General features: G+C 38.1%; 1 long non-coding RNA gene across 2 annotated transcripts in view; it reads left to right on the plus strand.

Annotated features, from left to right (window-relative positions):
* Positions 1 to 14,008, plus strand: part of LOC136287863 (uncharacterized) — a 29,808-nt gene extending 15,800 nt beyond the window's left edge. Inside the window, exon 4 of one of the 2 annotated variants that reach the window (XR_010720397.1) lies at positions 13,869 to 14,008. This is a non-coding gene — a long non-coding RNA (uncharacterized lncRNA). Of the gene's footprint in view, positions 1 to 6,588; positions 6,670 to 13,868 lie in introns of those variants that run through there. The other variant, XR_010720396.1, reaches the window with a different exon arrangement.
* Positions 14,009 to 15,950: the final 1,942 nt, after the last annotated feature.

Here is a 15,950-nt window from a genome sequence, read left to right on the forward strand (position 1 = left end):
CAGAAAGCTCAGCAGCCAATCAAGGAGGAATGAACCTGAGCATGTTATAACTCAGATTACCAATAAAAACGTCAGACTGAAATCAGAAGTGGGTAGTTTTATAATCTTGAACTGAAAGTATTTTTTAATTGCTTTCAAATGAGGAACTTAATAATATAATTAAATATATGTACAAAAAGCCCCAAAGTGCTACAATCTGCTTTACTATCTGACTTTGTCAAGCTGATTATTATTACAATAGGGGAAATGGTGGATTTGAATGTCTTTTCTCTGGCACTGCAATTTCCCAGCTGTTTTATTGGGATTGCATTAAAACTGGACAAAATGTACTCTGCTGCTTCCATAAAAACTAGTTGAGCATTAAGAGTTAATACCGGCATTTTAAAATCATTAAAACCAGCCTATAGCTGCAGATTAGTGTGGGGTGAGATGTGTTATTTGAAGCAGGTGTGATCTGTCAGGAGCAGTGTTTTGGCATTTTACAACCAGTGGGGGTACATGCACAGCTGTAGGCTGAAGAAAAATGGACCAGCGTGGGTACAATGGGCGGCTTTGTATATATGTTGCTATTTTGCTAATGCACTTTTAGCGTATATATAGATAAACAGTTCAAATATTGATTGGTATTTTGTGGTATTAATAGGCTCACTTTAATCTGGTTTAGTCTCTAAAGTATATTACATTGATCAGTGACCACTGATATATTTTCTTAGTGAGACTAAATTATGCTCTTTCCCAAAGGATATGTCTGTAAACAAAAGTTTGTGGAGGAATAGTTCGGATAGTGAAAGAGAGCTGAGTATGTGTCAGTCAGGTGTAAACTGCTGGAAATAACCTGTTACTGTTTATGGGCCAGCCTGTACAGATTGCTTCAGAATAGAGTTGGTTGGGAGCCAGCGATCAAACACTTCTTTTGTTGGAAAATGCCAGTATGGGGAAACAGAAGTATTTCATAGGAATGTGTCAGGTCTGATGAAGTTTTGATGAAATACAAACAGGATCCTGCTGGAAGCCTACCATGCTCCTGCCAACCCGCACAGGTGGTTGTTGGACCAGAAATTGTTTATTCTTCTAAGGTTCATGCTAATAGGGCTGCCCCAATCTCCACAGGTCCTGACCCTCCTTAGTGCTGGTGGGGCTGGGCAGTGTGGAAACCTTGGCTGAGGCTTAGAGGGTGATCTTCCAAGAATTATTTGATCATGCAAATTTCAAACCTCAAATCTTCATTATGACCAAACAATTTTTTACATGGATTTTCTTTTCCATGGGGTATTTTTATATATCTAATTTTCCAAAAAGCAGTGAAGTTTGAAATTGCTTTAAGTAAAGGTATTTTCCCAATAAAATTTTAACCTAATCTCATATAGTTGATGGCACAGAAATGCTACTGAAATGATACATGGGGATTACCCAGACTTTCATATAAGCTCCTCAGGTTTTGACAGCAACATGTTATTTGAGACAGGAACATGTAGTGGTCTTCCACTGCTTAAAGTAGTAGAATCCTTAAAGTCATGGTAGAAAACTTCCCTGATGTTACTGTTTCAAAGAATATTATTTACTGTGTCACAGAACTAGTAAAAATATTTTTTTGGCTATGTGGCAGAAACAAAATATAATTGAAATATGTAAACTCTGTAAATTTATTAAAATTTTGAGTTAAAGGCTGAGTTAAAGACCATGAAGACTGAGAAGTAAATTTTAAGAACAAATAGATTTCTGTGAGACTGAAAGGTTATAGGTAAGATATAGATAGCGCTCTTTCCTTTGCTATAAATATGAGAGTCTCTTCCCACCTATACTGATATTTTTTCCATTGTAATTCATTTCTCTGCAGTGGAGCTACTAGTGATTTATACTAGTGCAAATAAGAATCAGAATTGGGAGCATTACTTTCAACCCAGCAGTGTCCATTTAACTGTCACAGTGGGTAAAGACAAGAGCTCTCAGAGAAGGCTGTTTATCCTTATGGGAAGGGACAATAAAACCACAGGGGATTTCCCTTCTGGCCTGAGTGGAATTTTAAGGGATGGAAAAGGGTAATTTTTATTCTACACTTTAATTATCCAAGACCTTTGATGTTAGTGGTAGATATCTGTATAAATCTCAAGGGCATGAAGTTAATGGAATTACATTAAGGGTGAATTTTCCTCAAGTAGAAATTCACACACTCTGCTTTGCAGCTAAGATTGCTACAGGTCAACAAGGCTTTGCTAATTATTACAGATTATGTGAAACATGACTACTTAGACCACAGAAATATGTACTGATCAATTATACATGTATAACCAAAAAGACGATATTATTCTGAGTCTTTTTCCTGTTGAACAAAATACTAGAATTTTTTACTACTAGACTCCAGCCAGGAGCACTGGTATGTTAGCTGGAGGACTGCAAGTATAAAGCAAGGTCTTAAGAGTTTAATCCTCAATTTTGTACTTAAATCTAAATGTACTATTTGCATTCACTGTTACTGGGACATTCACACGATCCCTGGTGACTCCTGGGACACAAAATGTGTATCCTTCGCAGCCAAAGGAGCAAAGCCAGCACTGTCACATAATAAATAAAAATGTAGAAGATGAAATGTTATAACATTCTGAAGGGGGTAGTAAGTGAAGTCAAGCTAAGGAAGAATGTATCCAGAAAGGTCTGTAAGGCAAGACCAAGGATTTTCAGTTCAAAATATCACAGTGGGAGTGCGAGGGCATGGTTTCCATCATCTCTGGTGGTACAACAGAGGTGGGGAGGAACAAGGGCAGAGATCAAAGTGGAGTGCTACCACCACTACTTTCAATGTCTCCAGTGTATAAGAGTGGCCATCATTAGAAGCCAGAAATGGTCACATGAGGTTACATGACATCATAACCTCCCTTTTGGAAAGAGAAGTTATTCTGTGGCAAGGCTTGGAAACTACTTTTCCTGAAGACTGGTCTCTATTTGGAAATTTTCCATGTCTGTGGGAGAAGCCTGTAGTTCGCTCTTATTGATGGTGAAGTTATGGTAAAAATGATTTAGAGGAAAAAACTGTGTTCTAAAAGGGCAGTGGCAGAAAGAAAAATGTCTCTATGTACACAGTGGCTCAGTCTGCAAAAGCATTAATTTAAAGACTTCCTATGCTTTACTATCATTAACACATTGTAAACACATGAAACTAACTATTCATAAAATAGCATCCATTTCATGGTCCAGATCACTCCCCTCTTGTGGGAAACCATGCAGGAAGAGCAGGGCAAGCCCCTGGGGAATAGGAAAAATTTCAATATCATTCCTTAAGGGAAGATAATAATTCTCTGGACCATAAACAAACAGCTCATTTGAATATGAGAATTGGTATAGCTGCAAGACTGCCACAGGATCCAAAATCCAACCATTCTGCATCCCATCTGCATCCCTGCTGCACCTCCCCAGCAGGAGGTAACTCTGGGGCTACAGCAATTCTTGTGCTTCTTAATCCTCAGCCTGATGCTCTTGCAGGAAGTTCATACAACCTGTGGCAGATAACTAAAAATTATAAGGTCTCAGACAAAATTACTTGATGAGGTCTGGATTTCAAGGAGGACAGAGATATGCACAAGATGAAGAAAAATAAACACAGTGAGAGAAGATTAAAAAATGAACAAAGAGATTTGTCATGAGAAGTTGAAGAATTGAGTTTCTCTATCACAGAAAAAAAAATGCAGTGTATACCTGTCTCTCCAATGTGACATGGGTCACTCTTGTTCCTTTTTCCAGGCTAGTGGATGTATTAGGCCATAAGTCCATAGATTTTGAGTCAACAGTGATGGCAGTGTCAAGTTGAGGACAGATACTGACTCACCCCTCTAAATACAGCATCTCTTGGTTCCACTATATTTCCAACAGGCACTGTCATCTGCTAAGCAACAGCTCTGCCCTGTTTCTCATGCTGCATTACTCTGCATGTCTAGAAACCTGCCTCTAGTCACTGCTGCAACCCCTCCACCTGTTTTTTCCTGTGGAAATGAGCTCAGCCAAAAACTTGCTGAAAGCATGAAAAAGGTACTTTCACTACTCTGCTGAATTCGGGGGCAGGAGAGTGGGAGGGAAGAGAATCCATCTCACACCCCTGTATTCTCACACTCACGCACCACGAAGTCCATGGAGCCAGGTTGGAAGGGGCAGAGGATGGTGTCAGTGCCAGCCTTTCATTTCCAGTTAAAGATGTCATATGTATGTCTGTGCTACTGAGGACAGTCTGGTCCTTTGTAATGGGATATAGACTTACAGGAGAACTAGACTAATTGTCCCAGCAAAGTTCTGAAAAAAATCATGTGGTAGCAAGTATAAACAAAAGATCTAACAGTCTCTTTCAATTGATATTACTTGTATTGCACTTGAAATGTATACAGTGCTACATGAAGAAAAGCACATACCACCAGTGCTAGCAACTTCCAGCTCTGTAAGAAGTGGGAAACACATTTTTTTACTCAAATGAGGTTTGACTTGAAGTAGTGGCACTTTGGGCAGCTGTTAAATTGTATTTTGAACTGGCATTTGCAGACATCTTATCATATCCAGATTGAGGCAGAAATTGGACAAAGATGTGAATGGCCATTGTTCATCTGAAAGCTATTCCTGTATTCTCAGTAGAACTGTTGATATTTGAATTGGGAAAACACCCTTCTCTCTGTTATATTGTTTCACCCCTCCACCAGCGGGAGTTTTGATTTCTTGTAGTGAGCCTGTCTTTTGGACTGCCTGTGCTCAGGCATCAAGGGCTGGGGTGTGGGGGACCCCCACTTATACCTCCAGCATAAGGCTGACAGTCTCAGACAGCCAGCATCACTTGAAGCGCAACAGAAAAATAACCTACAAAATTTGGTTAAATGGTTGCATGAGGTAAAGGTGTACACTTATGTACATGTATAAATCTCCCTCGACAAAGAAATGGCAAAGTGCAGCTGGGCAGAGCAACCATCTTAGCCTTACTTTACATTTCTTCTTGCAGAAGTTGTACCAGCAAGAGGACTCACTGCTCCACTGAGCAGTGATGGGGAATAAGTTTTGGGTTGTGTTTCTGCCTGTGACTGATGGATTCAGACTTGAAACCAGGCATGCAGCTTCCCTGAGACCCAGTCACTGTGCCAATAAAAGTGACCAGTGGATGATACCTCCCTAGGGCATGGTGAGGAGGAATAAATAGTTGAAAAAAGCCTTGAGGTATTTAGCTAAAAGGTACTTGATACTGTCAAAAAATTGTTATATTCTTTATTCATTGATAAATAACTATTTAGACAGGCCTTGGGAAAATGTGGACATTTGAAAAGAGGCCAATAATATTCTTTACAAGAAAAACAATGACTATAAATTTGAACATGCTTTAAATAGGTTACATCTGAAGAATGAAAATATATCTGTAGATTAAATTACTACATTTGTAGAGTATAAAAATAGGATATAGTCATAATCCCCCTTTGAGTAAAGCAGGCAAAAAAAAACCCCAACAAACAAAAAAAAAAACCAACCAAACAAAAAAAAAAACAAAGGAAAAAAAAAAAAAAACAGCTGCTTTGCAAAGTTTCTAGATGCAGAGTTCAATAAAACCTTGATGTATGTAGCATGTATAAGCAGAACTGAGCTTGGATATATTAATCTCCAAAAACCTTTATTTTGCAGCCAAAATATGCCTACATGAAGTAGATTAAAAATATTTATACAAGGCAAAATTCCAAGGCTAGTGAACATCCTGTTGCCAAAGACATTTTGCGGACAACAATATATCATTTTACCACATACAGTAGTTACTGCTTTCACAGTGAAAGAATATGATAACATAGATATATACACATGAAATTCAGAAATTATGTTTGTGCCCACAAGCTGACTGAAGTGTCTCATATGGCCATGCAGGAGACCAAATTCTCCAAGTGACTGCAGATGCTTTCTTTCCATGCTCCCCAGGAAAAAGCTGTATAAGAAAAAAAAAAAAAAAAAAAAAAAAAAAAAAAAAAATTGTTCAGACATGATGGATGTCTTTGGTTGCTAGCTATAGACTTGGAGTGAGTTGCCTGGCTGCACCACAGATTTTCTAAGTGAGGCAAGGCAGTGTTTTAAGACCTCCCCATCACCTTTAGAAACATTACTGAATATTACTGAGCCAGAGTTAAAGCTTCCTATGCCCTTCAGCGGTGGGCCACAGAAACCTATTCAGAAAAGCAAATCAAGGAGGATAAGAGTGAGTCAGGCCAAACATCCTCACTGTCGAGAGCCCCATATCTAGAGCAGGCTTTGAATTATTTTTATGCCATGAGAATGCCTGATTTCCTCCACACTGCTCCTGCTTCACATTGCAATGACTTCTGATATTTTATTTCTTATTGTTACATACCCCTGCTTTTTTTTTTCATGTCTGCCATGGGTTCATCTCATTTGGTAAAATCCCCTCTTATAAAAAATGAAGCACAGGGACCATGTCCTCCAAGTTCAACTTTGTTGAGGGACATAATTGTACACATTTCTGCAAGATCTTCCTCAGGCAGAAAACTCTAAGCCAAATTTCATGGCTTTTTGGTGAAAATATTTCCACTTCAGTGTCCATCTTTATCTTTCTTGTCTCTCTCTTAATAGGTTGCAACAATCTCTTAGAGATGAGGACACAGTGATGAAACTGTACATGAACCAAAGATTTATATCACAAATTAATGTCAATTTTTGGTATGTTTGTTTTTTCTTTTGTCTTGTTTGTGGTGGCGTGTGGTTTTTTTTTTTTTTTTTGGTTTTTTTTTTTGGTTTTTTTTTTTTTTTTTTTTTGGGTTTTTTTTTGTTTTTGTTTTTGTTTTTGTTTTTGTTTTTTTTTTCCTCTCTTCAATATTCCCTTCCAGAAACACTTTTCTGTTTTATATGCTACTTTGGTTTAGGCCTTCTATGGGCTCAACCTCCCTCTGGTGGCTCCTGTCTATCTTCTTTTACTGTAGACAGAACTCAGGGAAACTGTGATCCTAAAGCATATATACCATAAGTACTCCATGTTATATTTCTAAAATGAGAAGGAATTAATACAGACTTCTATTTCCTTTTTTTTTTTTTTGCTCAAAAAAACCCCAAAGAATACTGTGAAAATTAGCCTGAGATACAGAAACAGTATTGCAGTAGAACATGTCAAATATGATTACTTACATTAAGTAGCAATACCCAGTCGACTTAATGAAGTGTGGTTATCTCCAGTTTTGGCAAAATTATGCTTTTGTCTGCCAATTTTATTGAGAAAAATAAAAGCAAGGTACATGGAAAATACTGACAATAGATAGAGATGTTAAACATGCTCCAAAACCGGGTGTCTTAACATTCTGCTTAACGAAAATAAAAATAAAAATTAAAATAAAAATAAAAAGTAAACCAAAGACAATAAAAACTGTTTTTTCTCGATGAAAAAAAACAAAACTGGGGAAAAAATAAAACAAGACCACTTTTGTTGGGCATTAAATGAAACCGTTTTCATCCTGGCACACTGACAGACCAAGTTATGACAAAGTTAACATCATTTTTGTTTTCACAGCACATTTCATAAAAAAATTTATTGGCCTTGGTTTGATGTTCACTTTGAGTTTTTTGAAGAGGTTGGAGGTCTATGAAAAGAATGTAAGAAAATTCCTCTTCTTGGATATTTTTTAATCTGAAAATGGGATATTTCTTTGATTATAAGAAAAATTAAATAATGATTCTTTCATATTCACTCTTGAACACTTGTTAGATAAAATTGAATAATCATTTAAATCTTGAATTTTGAGCTATTTGAAAAATGGCTTAAGAAGTAATTTCAATACAAAGAAATACAAAATGTCAAAATTTTCATTTCAAAGTGTGTACTTTCTTCATATTACTTAGAATTTTCAACACAAAATTGCAAAAAATAATTTGTTGTCCAAGCACTTGCACTTTGTCAGGATTTATTTAAGTGTTTGTTTTTTTTGTTGTTTATGTATTTTAAAACTCTTGGGCAAGCAGCTGTAATCTGCTCTAATTATAATGCCCCATTCTACAATAATTAGTCCAATTTTTAAACTCTACACACTATGAACATGAACCTCATATTAAGCCAGAAACCAGAGCTAAAAAACTGACTTTATAAAATAAAGGAGTATCAGGGATTATGCTGTTTTGTCACACAGAATAATAAACTAGCTAAATTAACTTTATTGGAGTCAATATCCAAAATTATTTAAGTTGCTCCATGGTACACATCAGTGTCAAATTTTTTAGATGATTGCACATTCTCAACCCACTTAATTTACAGCGAAGAAAGGCTGGACTCTGCTTTTCATCTTTACCAAGCTTTCAAGCAGAAAGAAGTGCCCCGGCCTCCCAAAACCTAAAACAGAAGCAATAAAGAACCACAGAAAAGATGAGAAGTTCTCCATTCCAAAACAAAGCTGCTATTGGCAGCTACATTCCAGGACATCCTGTTTTGATTTTTCTATTTCATCTTTTCATCTCAACTGTTTTTCAAACACTTTCAGAAAAGATCTTTAAACAATTGTGGAAATGTTTTCTCTTAATTTAGGAAAAAAAAAAAAAAGCCCTTTAGGATGGTTCAGAGCATTCTGAACCCAGTGCCACTGAGGTATCACCCTCACATAGGTGTACAAAGACCATATGTTTACAGAAATGATGTCCTGATTGTGCTTGAGGCATCAGGTGCTTCCCTGCTCCCAGAATTTCAGCATCCTCTACATAGGCAACATCTGATCCTGCAGACACTGGCACATGTTAATTGGTAGCTCTGATGGACACAATCACTGACTCAAAGTTGATCAAATGCATGAAGTCAGAGGCACGGAAGTGTAACACAGACTTAAACATAACCTCGCTTTTTATTTTCCATCCAACTCTTTTTTTTTTTTCCTGAACCGCACATTGTAGCAAATACTTGTTTACTTCTGCATTTCCTAAGACTTTTTCTCCCTTATTGTATGTTGTTTGGTAATGAGACTATTCTATGGTAATGATAAAAATATTTTGAATGCAGTATATATTAAGACTGTTGTTGATTGAAAATTACTTCAAGATATATATAAATTGCTTTTAGTTTTGTTTTACCTCCTTTTTCACTCTATATTCTATTAGAAAAACATTTGGCTTTCCTTTTTTTTTTTTTTTTCTTTTTAATAAAACAAGCCCATTCTTTTCCAATCTGGCAAATAAAACTTAATAAAATCATATTCTTTCATCTCTACCTAACAAAGAACTGTACATTGTTAAATGAAGTGGAACTGCAGCTACACAGTTTGCTGTGGACACACACTCCTGGAATCAATTATCTATAGATTTTAGAGGAGCATAGAATTTACAGACTTTTCAAATGGGAACTGATAGAGAGCTGAAGGAAAAACACAGATGTTTCATAGTGGTGCAATGACAAGAAAGAGATCAATAAAACACTATGAAGGAAAATTTTAAAGGAAATAATATTTCCAGATTTATAGATAATATTTCATTGGGCACCACTGGAGGATATAATTTAATTATTTGGAGAGATAAATATGTACATCTTTTAAAATGGTTTCTATGAGAGTTACTCAATAGTATGGAAATTTAATTGCAGTTTTAATACCTAAGTATTAGGTACCTTTTATGTATCACATACTGTTAATAGGGTGGTGATATAATATCCACCCACCTCACAGCAGGAAGAGTGCGCTGTTAGAAAGTTTACCATAACTTCCAAGGGTGATGGAATTGCCAGTGTTACAGTGGCTGCCAGAGCCATGTCTGTGCTTTGCTGGACGCTCAAAATGCACTACACACCAGGGTGAAGGAAATGCTTGTAAGTTTTCTAGCTTGCCATCAGCAGATGACTGCTCTGAGCAAAAGGTTTATAAATGGAGGTCCAGCTGTGTAACTATTTGATGCCAGTTACTTTCATATCCACATCCAGGAACTGTTATCTGAGCCTAGAAAATTGGACATAGAACTGCACAGGCTTCCTTTGCATTCAGTTGAGAAAGACAGGGTCTCCAAAGGGAGATTTTATCTCCCCAGTGATTCTAAAAACAGTGTAGAAGGTTGACTCAGATGCTGACAGTAATGCTGTGGATACCCACAGCAGGCCAAATAAGTCTCATGGGTCCATTTGTGGGTGATTCAAGCCAGCTGAACTGTTCAATTCAGCTCCAAATCAGCAGCACTAGTTACAGTTGCACGCTGAATCTGCATCTGACTCACTTGGGGTTGTTATAGGCGTCAGGCAGAATGAGTTCAAAACTTACCTCAAAGCCCTCCTAGATGCACCCCTGATACATGGTGAAAGAATTGTAACAAGTCCTAGAGCTTTGATAACATATATGAATCATGTGCTTTAAGAAAACAAACCCTCAAACAACAGCAAAGATCTATTTACCTTTCAGCTTCACCTCTACTTTGTCATTGTAGATAAATTGCCTTTAGAATTTTGGCTTAAAGCAGTGCTGCTCTTTGGTAAGGCATCCAGAGTAACAGATGGAGACATGAAATAAGCTGTGAAGGATTATACAACTGGCAGGTAAAAGGTAAAAATCAGGAGCTGATATGAAGAAAGAGCACCACTGGTCATAAAGTTTAGTGTGGGGAAGGGTAAAACAAATAAAAGATTTATCAAGGAAAAGAGAACAGATATGGATTTAGGACAATGAGTCAGGAAGATGTTTCTAGCTGTCTCACGTTTAAGGTTCTGCAGGGAAGTCAAAAGGTTTTTTTCTACTTATCCTTTTCTTATGCTCCTTTTTGCTAACTATTAATGTTTACATTTTTAGATAGAAAAAAATGAAGGTGAAGACCTTTCCTATCAACATATTTCCTGTCCACAGTGCTCTGAATTAAAAATGTGGATTCTGTCTGACACCTGCTATCTTACAGTATTTTGAGTCTTAAATTTTCTCTTTTCATGTTAATATTTCAGATTATTCTTGGTCACATAGTTAAATTTGGCAAAATTAAAGAGTATCATGGGGCAGGAACAAATAGAAAATACTGAGTACTTCATTCTAGGTGTGATTGCTTTCTTCCTACAGTGCACATCTCTTGGAACTGGGAGGGTCTAATTCCAGCTGTCACATTTTCCATGTCACCCTGAAATCTGAGAAATAGGAGTCCTGCAGTCACAAATTAGTCATAGATAATGGAATTGCAGCACTGGCAAGTGCCCTGACCATGAGACCATCATGCCATTCTAGGAAATAATCATATCCACTTCCTCACTGGAGTGTGGGCTGCTGCAAAAATTGGGTGTTACCATGAAGAACATGAAAAGCCCTGCTGTGTCTGTGGTTGTCCACCAATGAAGCAACTACTCAGGGTCTAAATATAACCAAAATTAAGGACTTATAATTCTTTCAACTAATACAGATCAATTACTGAATTCAAGTGCCTACAAGGCCAGGCAGCTCTAGGAGCTAATTTGTTCTCCGGGTTTGAATAGATTTCAGGATTCCACCGGGGCACCACTTCTGAGGAAGTGGAAGCAGCAATTATCAGGAGAGGAAAAATCAGAATGATGTTAAAGCCATAGCTCCTGTTTACAGCCTAAGCATGTGCCAAGCACAGCTGCACTCAACATTTATCAGTGAAAAAGAGGTCTCCAGCTGTCTTGTTGACAGGTACCAACCTTGCATTGCTCTGCCACAATAATAGATTGTATTTATGATCAAAAACTAAGTATTCTGTTATACCCCTGTAGCCAAACACCCCATCTGCCCTGTACTCATCAGCATTTACATACACAGCCAGTAATTCAGTGCTTGTGCAACTGTGCAAACAATAACACTAGATAGCACTGTTTCTTTTAAGATCTTCTGTACAGATCTCTGGTTGAAACAAAATCCTGACCTAACCATGCCCTCCTCTTCTAGAAATGGGATGGTATTTGAAAATACAATGGTACAATGAAAGCCTGTGGAGCTGAGAATGGGGACATTTAAGCTGAAGCTTTGAACTTTGCACTCAGAGTTAAGCATCATTTAGACAGCCAAGTGGCTTAATTTTCAGAAGGGCAAACTGACTGCAAATGTGCTGGGTAATTAACATCCCAACAGTCCATTTAAGTAACTTAATAACGTTATTCCTGATTTACAGAGTAGGCCACTGGCTCACAAATCAGAGGCCAGGAGATCCCAGAGCATGTAACTTCCCCTCCAGCGCTTCTCTTCATTAAGCAATGAGTCAAGTTTAAAACTCTACAGATATTTTGTGGATAGAACTGGTAACCTCTGGCAGCAGGTGGGGTCAAAACACAGGCATGCCCTCACCAGGGACTTCCTAAGTGATATCAGATCTGCCCACACCTTCGTTCCCGAGCAGCTTCCCAGGTTTTGTCTGTCTCACAGAGAGAGTAAAATCCTGCCTCAACCCAGTAGTGGCAGTAACATGAACTCCCCACAGGGACAAAATTTTTGATCACACACTCAGAAAGATCTATGTGAACAATCCCCCTTTTAATGTTATTTCGGTATAAATTATGCACTACTCCTTTCCAGCCAACATTTCTTTTTTATCAGCAAAAGTTATTTGGTAAGGTTTTTGTTTTCATACTGAGTTTTGATTAAGGAGGAAGAAAAAAAGAGCTTCATTTCATTTTCACAGGATCTCTCAGCAGAGCAAGCACTCCTGTTTCTACTGTGGGATTTTGTTTTTCTCTACAGTATGTCTTGACAAATAGCCCTCTCTGATTACTGTGCTTGCATAAGATTTCATTATGGTTTTGATAACATGCCACAGTCTTTAAGTTTCTGTTTGATATAAAGAGTCTGTCCCTGAGCAGTAATCATGAGAGAGTGGGGAATATTGAGTGTTAGAGTTTCCATATTTTATGAGCTGTCAAAATATATGATTTAGGGCAGAGAAGCCTGTATTAGTAGCAGATCTCCAGCTTCACTAAGGCAAGATACAGTGCTGACGTGTGGGCCAGTTTGTGGGAACTTATTTTTAGTTCCATTGTTATGACTTCAGTCTTCAGAGCCCAGATTCCCAGGTGGTATGAGTTGATCTGGTTGCATTGTCTTCTGTGCATCTGTGGGTTCTACACTCATTTATGATTCTCCCCATAGCCTATGTCTGTCTAAGCATCTGATGCTGATGAAACAAGTCTCTTCCGGACATATCCAAAATTTTCATTTTACCACTGCCCAAGATGAGCAGTGTTTTGATTATTTGCAGTGCTTCTTGGAGTCTTTCTGTTCCCTGCTATACTAATTCTGTATCTGACTGTAGAAGTGGTATCAGTCAAAGGGGAGTCAAGTTAGTTTTAAACTTTGGCTGGCTGCAAAGGAGGAGTAATACACCAGAGATCAAAGGGAAATATTTTCCAAGGATCTCTTCCAAGGGAACTCCTCTTGGATCAAAATATTCCAAGGGCCACACAGACTGAAAAAAGTCTCTCCAGAGGCCAGAACTGCCCATTTTCAGAATCTCTGTATTAACAACTTCCAATTCTCTGTTTGAGCAAACATCTCTGGTGGTTCCTGTTTCACTGTGTTGTTTATTATCTGTCTACTTGGGAAATCGTATGTAGGTAGTGTTTCCCACCACGTTAATTTTATCTTGCATGTATCTTAACAAGTAATGCTTAACTGCTGCCAAGGCTGTGGGAAATTGTGTTTCTGGCAAGTTACTGATTTAGGGTAAATATCCTGGTGACATTTGTCTGGTCAGTGGAGTTTCACTAGTAGTGAGTTGAGATTACAAGATATCTGCTCAGCACACTCATATGTTTTGGTTTTTTCCCTCGTAACAGAGAATTTCAATGGATCTATAATCAAAGAAAAGAACAGTGTAATTTTTAGTCATACTCAAATTCTGAGTAAAATGGTCCAAAATATTGGACCTAAATTCCAGATTGTGACCAGACTTTTACTCTGCTACCTTCTCTCACAAAACAGAGTGCCTGAAGGACTTCGGTTTGCTGAAATCATTCCCAATAAGTCATGGTGATTCCCATTCTTTGCATACTGAACTGATGAGTGAAGATCTTGCCAGGAAGGAAGGGAGGAAGGGATTTAGATTGCTCATTGTCATTGCTGTAAAGGATATAGAATAAAGTAATCATGTGAAATCCATTGTCTGCTATGTATTGTCTTAAGCAATAAGGGTTTAACAAGTCACACTATCTTGGTGATCCACTTCACGCACCTGTGTCCTCCCGTTATTTTCAAATTACATTTTAAAAGATTTCTGCCTGTATTAAAAGAGTATACTGAGGTCATTTTTACATGGCTTCATATTCTGAGGGGAATTTTTTTCTGAACTTTTATTTGACCTTCCTAATACGTTGAAGGGGAGGGGAAGAAAAATAGTGAATCAGAGGATCAAGGAAATAAGGGAACCTCTCTGGAGTTCATCTAGAACAGTATCTTGATTAAAACAGGACTACAACAACAGAAGATCTGACCAGCTGAGGCCAAGTCTAGCTGATTCTTGAAACCCTCCGAGGACAGACCTTCCACCCAGACATGGGTTCCAGTGTTACACTGCTATCCTATTGAAGTCCTGATGTTCAAGGTGAGCCTCCCGAGCTGCAGCACTTTCCTCTTGCCCTTTGTTAAACCATCTCCTACTCCTGAGAGTAGTTTGGTCCCATTGCCTTTACAGCTTTCCTTCAAAGAGTTGTAGCCTGCTGTTAAATCATCCCTTTGCCTCCACATCACTGCTGAAAGGCAGGGCAGCTTCATCTGGCCTTCCTCTGGCCACATTGCTCCTAATGTGGTCCATTATGCAGTTTTCTGTGCTTGTGACCAGAGCACCCTTGTGTCCATTAGTCTGATATTCCCAAATGCCAAATGTCCTTTTCAAAAAGGCTTCTGTTCAGACAGTTTACTCACTGATTTGTGCTTGCCCCAGGTATAAACCTTTGCATTTATTCTGGCTGAATTTTGTGAGATTTCTCTTAAGATTAATCTTCAAGTTTGTTAGGGTCTCTTCAACTTCAAACTTCAGCTGTAGAGTGTGTCAAACCCTACCTTTTCTGCTTAATTAAGTATTGTCTACACATTTGACAAGGGTGGCTTCTGTCTCGTTATCCAGGTCATGGCAAAAGGTGATGAAGAGCACCAGTCCTACTATCAGCTACCAGGCTGCTCTGCTTGTTGCTGGCTGCCAAACTGATACTGAGACACTAATTAGAATGAGGTGCCTTGGCCAGTATTCAACCCATCTTGAAGACAGTTTGTCTAGCCAGTATTTCCTTAGCCTACACATCAAAACACTGTGTGGGAGGGTGTCAACAGTTTTACAGAAGTCAGAGTGTATTACATGTTATCTGCACAGACACTCATTTCTTCATCAAAAGCACTTGAGCTGGCGGTGTGTGATCTGCTGATGTTGACTGCTCCTGATTACCTTCCTGTCCTTCTAGCTGGTGAAACAATAATGCTAATGTAGTGGTGGTGGTGGTGGTAGAGAGGGCAGAAAGCTCCTCTGATGGAGCAGGTTTCAGTCAAATGTTACACCAAAATATTTTATCACTCAGTGCAAATGGCTGTGCATTAAACCAGTGCGGGTTTTGGCGGCACCAAAAACTTTGTCTCCTGAGACTCTTCTTCCCCTTAGCAGAGCTTTGTTGCTGCTGGAGGTTTTGTGTGTCTTAACTTGGAAAGCACATAAGTATGCAAGGATATAAGAACATTTATAACTTTATAAAAATACAGTTTTAGCAAATATAATTTGTTCTTGGCACCAAATTAAGCTTTTTTGTACAACACCTGGTCTTTCCTGTATCATGCCCTTTTCTCCTATTCTGTTTGTCATGTTCCTTGATAAACTATTTAAAATATCATTGTAATTAACTATAACTCATGGACACAAGTCAGGATGAATAGCTCATTTCATATCTCCCACAGTTGTTGTTTTAGGGTTTCCATAAACTCAGCTAGACTTCAATGTATCAGTTACATTTGGACCATATGTTCAAGACTTTCTTTAAAGCATTAGGAATAGCATCTCATATTTTACGCTGCTCAGTATAT

The sequence above is a fragment of the Chamaea fasciata genome, unplaced genomic scaffold (genome assembly GCF_029207755.1).
Source record: "Chamaea fasciata isolate MVZ Bird 193981 ecotype frontalis unplaced genomic scaffold, bChaFas1.0.hap1 SCAF_3, whole genome shotgun sequence".
Lineage (NCBI taxonomy): Eukaryota > Metazoa > Chordata > Aves > Passeriformes > Sylviidae > Chamaea > Chamaea fasciata.